The sequence below is a fragment of the Ascaphus truei genome, chromosome 11 (genome assembly GCF_040206685.1).
Source record: "Ascaphus truei isolate aAscTru1 chromosome 11, aAscTru1.hap1, whole genome shotgun sequence".
Lineage (NCBI taxonomy): Eukaryota > Metazoa > Chordata > Amphibia > Anura > Ascaphidae > Ascaphus > Ascaphus truei.
The window spans coordinates 58898131-58904193 of NC_134493.1; positions in this window are offsets into that span (position 1 = coordinate 58898131).

Below are 6063 nucleotides of genomic sequence, written 5' to 3' on the forward strand. Positions count from 1 at the left end.
GTAAAAAAGATATAGATTCTTCTAGAAAAGTGCAGTGTGAGACAGATACATTAGATAAATCAAGATAATGTCGTATAGCTCTAAGACTGTGTTTGTGATCTATAATGGAGTAGAGGGAGGCCACATCTAATGTGACCCACCTGTACTCCATGTGCCATATAAGCTCCTGTAAACTGACAATGAGATCCTCTGTATCTCTAATAAATGATGGAAGTTGAAAGACCAGGGGCTGCAAAACTTGTCCACATACCGTGATAACCCATCTCCCAAAGATACAATGCTCGCCACTATGGGTCGACCAGGAGGGTCGACCAGCGATTTATGGATCTTTGGGAGATGGTGGAATACCGGAATCACGGGATGTGGACAGTTGAGAAAGTCACACTCTTTATGGCTAATAACATTAAGAATTCTGCCAAAGGATAACAATTCAGTTAATTCAAAAGAATATTTAGATGTGGCAGAAGGAACTGGACTCTCTGCTTTCCTCAGGTTCGGCTTTTAACCTGATTGTCCCAAAAAGCACAAAGAGGAGACAGTATGCATCTTGGGTAGGAGGCTCACTTACTGCTTCACTGGACGCCTTCCAGAAACTCTGGATAAGTAAAGATGAGTACAAGGAAGAGGGTGCAATATTGCACAAAAAATGCACGTGATCAATGAAGAGGTAATGGATAACAGGCAGACCACATTACTTATAACAAATGATACATACAGAATAAAATGTAGGCCTGCCCTCTGTCATGAAAACTTCTCAATCTTTTTCAGTGACTATCAACAGGGAGTGTGAGAACCCGCAGGGATTTCATGAGTGTCTCCATTGGGTTTGGCAAAAATTATATGTACTGGTGGATCCCAGTCAGTATAGTGTATTCCTGAACCCGTGTGGGGACTGCACACCTGGTCCCAAAACTGCACCTTAGCATAGGGGGTGTAGCTGTCCGTTACAGCAGGGTCTTTCAAAGTCTCTCCTCACAATGTTTTGCATTCACAGCAGCAATGCATTTTGGGGTGAGACTTTGCACGTTCTGCAGTGAGTGACAGATATAACCCCCCATGCTGTTTGCACGCAGTGCAGGGCCTTATTAAGCGTGTGTTCCCCCACAAGCACTATACTGCCTGAGATCGGTCACACAGTTTTGTTGGCGATAGTGTGATTAGTTGCAAAAAGATTTATTAATTAGGGGTTTGCGGAACAAATATTTTCCAGATGTCTCTGGCAGTGACAGTGTCCTGTCTTTCTAGATATCTTTACAATGGTTTGTTCTAGATGTTGAAAGTCATTTCTTTGACATATTTTACAACTGACTCCAGGTCACCTGTGTGATAAGGATCCAGACCAGTTTTTCTTCAGCTGCTACTCTACCACACTAAGAGGGGACTTTATAAAACAGATTCCATGGAGTGAACAAGCTCCTGAAGTCAGGGTAGGTATATACTGTATATACTGCATGTTTATTTACACGAGTAGGAATCATTCCATCCTTATACAGTATGGATCCACAAGAACCTCGCTGATGCACAGAAGAAAAGAGAAAGGCTCCAGTGCTTCAGATTTATTTATTTATGTATAAAATGTGTTACCCGGAAGTAATACAGTGAGAGTTACCTCTCGTTTTCATGTATGTCCTGGGCACAGATTTAAGATGACAAATAATACATGGTTACATTAAGTGAGCAGGTTATACATTATATACAAGACGTAGCATGCACAGTTACAGATAATATATATTATAGGCGTATGTAACAGTTACAGACCAGATAAAAATGGGAGACAGCTTTAGTTTTGAAAGAACTTAAACTGGTGGTGGATGTGAGAGTCTCCGATAGGTTGTTCCAGTTTTGGGGTGCACGGTAAGAGGAGGAGCGGCCGGATACTTTGTTGAGCCTTGGGACCATGAACAGTTTTTTGGAGTCTGATCTCAGGTGATAGGTGCTGCGTGTGGTAGGGGTGAGGAGCTTGTTCAGATAGACTGGTAGCTTGCCCAGAAAGTATTTGAAGGCAAGACAGGAAAGGTGAGCTTTGCGCCTAAACTCGAGTGATGACCAATCTAGTTCTTTGAGCATTTCGCAGTGAAGTATGTGTAGTTGCATTAGAGAACAAAACGACAAATTGAATTGTAGAGGGTGTCAAGTTTGCTAAGGTGGGTTTGAGGAGCCGAGCCATATACTATGTCTCCATAGTCAATAATTGGCATTAGCATCTGCTAATTGAATAGATGAACAGATGGGAGCAGGGGTGCGCAAAGTGCGGGGTGCGCCCCCTGGGAGATTTTCTGGGGGAGGTGCGGCCGTTATAGAGGCCCCCGCGCTTCCCCCGAAGGTATTTAAATTAAATGCCAGGGATCGCGTGAGGCCTCTGTAAACTCCCTTACCTTCCAGCGAAGCGTCGTCATGGCAACCCGGCGTCAAATAACGCTGCGGGGTCACGTGACGTCGCGTTGCCATGGCATTGTGACATCACATGACCAAGCAGCATCATCTGACACTGGAGCCATGAGAGGGTGGGGGTTGGCGCGAGCATGGGGGGGAGACCAGACAGGGGGGCACAGGAAGAAGACTTTGAGCACCCCTGGGCTAGAGGAGAGTTGTAGCTTCCATGTGGTCCCTCAGTGTAAAGCCGGACATTGACCTTTCAGTGCACGGTCAAAATGAAAGTGAAAGTAACAATTACATCACTGGTCTGAGCTTTGCAATAATTGCCCTCTAGTGGTAAAACACATTTACTGCAGCAGTCACTAAATAACTATAATTATAATAACTTTATTGATATGGTGTTTTCTCCCAATGGGACTCAAAGCACTTTAGGGAAATAATATACCTGAGAGCAGGCAGTGGTGGATTAATACTCTTGGGGGATCCTAGTCACCAAGACATTGGGGGCCATTCTCGTAATGTATGTTTAATAAATAAAGTGTTCAAAATAAATACATTTTCTTTAGATTTATTAGAGCTACGTTCCTTTCAATCCCAATGCCTTTCCATGTCTGCGCTTGACCTTTTCTCACCAACACTGCTCCCATCCCTCTAACATCCCACTCATCCCATCACTCACCTACGCTGCCCCATCACCCTAACATCCCCCTCATCCCATCACTCACCTACACTGCTCCCATTCCCCTAACATCCCCTCCTCCCATCACTCACCTACACTGCCCTCATGCCCCTAACATCCCCCTCATCCCATCACTCACCTACACTGCTCCCATCCCCCAAACATCCCCATCATCCCATCACTCTCACCTACACTGCTCCCATCCCCCTAACATCCCCCTCATCCCATCACTCACCTACACTGCTCCCATCCCCCTAACATCCCCCTCATCCCATCACTCACCTACACTGCTCTCATCTCCCTAACATCCCCCTAATCCCATCACTCACCTATACTGCCCCCATCTCCCTAACATCCCCTCCTCCCATCACTCACCTACACTGCCCCCATCACCCTAACATCCCCTCCTCCCATCACTCACCAACACTGCCCTCATGCCCCTAACATCCCACTAATCCCATCACTCACCTACACTGCTCCCATCTCCCTAACATCCCCCTCATCCCATCACTCACCTACACTGCTCCCATCTCCCTAACATCCCCCTCGTCCCATCACTCACCTACACTGCTCCCATCTCCCTAACATCCCCCTCATCCCATCACTCACCTACACTGCTCCCATCTCCCTAACATCCCCCTCATCCCATCACTCTCACCTACACTGCTCCCATCTCCCAAACATCCCCCACATCCCATAACTCTCACCAACACTGTCCTCATGCCCCTAACATCCCCCTAATCTCTTCACTCACCTACACTGCCCCAATCACCCTAACATCCCCTCCTCTCATCACTCACCAACACTGCCCTCATGCCCCTAACATCCCACTAATCCCATCACTCACCTACACTGCTCTCATCCCCCTAACATCCCCCTCATCCCATCACTCACCTACACTGCTCCCATCTCCCTAACATCCCCCTCATCCCATCACTCGCCTACACTGCTCCCATCTCCCTAACATCCCTCTCATCCCATCACTCACCTACACTGCTCCCATCTCCCTAACATCCCCCTCATCCCATCACTCACCTACACTGCTCCCATCCCCCAAACATCCCCCTCATCCCATCACTCTCACCTACACTGCTCCCATCTCCCTAATATACCGATCATCCCATCACTCACCTACACTGCTCTCATCTCCCTTACATCCCCCTCATCCCATCACTCACCTACACTGCTCCCATCCCTCTAACATCCCGCTCATCCCATAACTCTCACCAATACTGCCCTCATGCCCCTAACAACCCCCTCATCCCAACACTAACCTACACTGCTCCCATCTCCCTAACATCCCCCTCATCCCATCACTCACCTACACTGCCTTCATGCCCCTAACATCCCCCTCATCCCATCACTCACCTACACTGCTCCCATCACCCTAACATCCCCCTCATACCAACACTAACCTACACTGCTCCCATCTCCCTAACATCCCCCTCATCCCATCACTCACCTACACAGCTCCCATCCCCCAAACATCCCCCACATCCCATCACTCTCACCTACACTGCTCCCATCACCCTAACATCCCCCTCATCCCATCACTCACCTACACTGCTCCCATCTCCCTAACATACCCCTCATCCCATCACTCACCTACACTGCTCCCATACCCCAAACATCCCCCTCATCCCATCACTCTCACCTACACTGCTCCCATCTCCCTAATATACCCCTCATCCCATCACTCACCTACACTGCTCCCATCTCCATAACATCCCCCTCATCTCGTCACCCACACAAGGGACTGATGCTGTGACCAGATTCTACCCCACCACTGGTGAAAGAAAAGAAAGAAAAAAAACCTGGGAATTTAAAATGGCCGCCCAGCTGAAGTCAAATACAGACTCTACAAGAATGGGGAAGAAAATGTGTTCCTGGTGTAAAGAGCCCGGCCACACAGAGCAGTGTCCCTTCAGGCCTTATTCGGATGGTGAGGATTGCCCCTACGTGGCCCCAGAAAAAGGGCAGTAGCCAAAGGACTATTTTTTTCAACAAGCCAAGGAGCAGCAAGCATAAAAATTCTCACAGGCAGTCTCTGGGGCCCCTTTGAACTTCAAGGGCCAACTCTCATCCCACTTCTGACACCATATATAAGAGACATGTTCAGAGGTACGCAATACAGACTGTTTTAAGGTGAAATTAAAATAAGGCTTTATTGCCCGTTTCCCTTAAGTAGCACAGCAAACATATGAAAACAACAAAAACAACAAACGCCTATATCTGTGTAAGGGCTAACTTAGTTCCCCAGTCCCTATGTGCAGGGCTGGAGGGATAATCCCATTACCACCCTATTCCCCAAAGTCGCAAGAGATACCTTAAAGCAGGTGGCCCTTCATGTCAGTCTCTGGTGGGTTCCTGGGTCCCCTGTGTCCAGGAATATAGGTCTCTGGGTGTCTTTATCTCAGCACCCCTATGTGGTCAAGACAGTGTCTGTGTGCAGGCTTCTCTGCTTTCCTGTGTCAGCTCCAAATGTCAGCTCAGGAATCTCCTTCCTGTGTCTCACATGACACTATTTCACATAGCTCTGATTAGGCAGGTGGGGTTGTCTGATTGCAGGTGTGAAATTAACCGGCACACTGCTGGATCAGAGGCAAGTTTCTTAACAGGGGTAAGTCCCTGTTACAGTCCTATAATATAATCGTAGATGTATATAACATATGACTTTCATATGGTGTCTAATAGTGTCAGCAGTATTAATACTGTTAGCCTTATATGTAACTGGCTGCCTCTAATGATCGGGGAGTTCATGAGTTAGTGGAGAGAAGATGCATGGAGTGCGTGAGACACTTTGTCATGAAATGTGTGTGTTAGTGTCAGAGTCTTCCTAGACATCCTGCTCCCAGCCACAGTTCCCTTGTCTGTCCACCGGGGGTGCTGCTCTGGGGTTCCTCTGTCTGTCTGTCTCCTCTTGTTGGTCCTGTCCTCTGTCGTTATAGTTTCCTGTGCTTCTTTGACTTTGCTTTGTGTTGTGTTCCTTGGACTTCTCTGCCACAGTC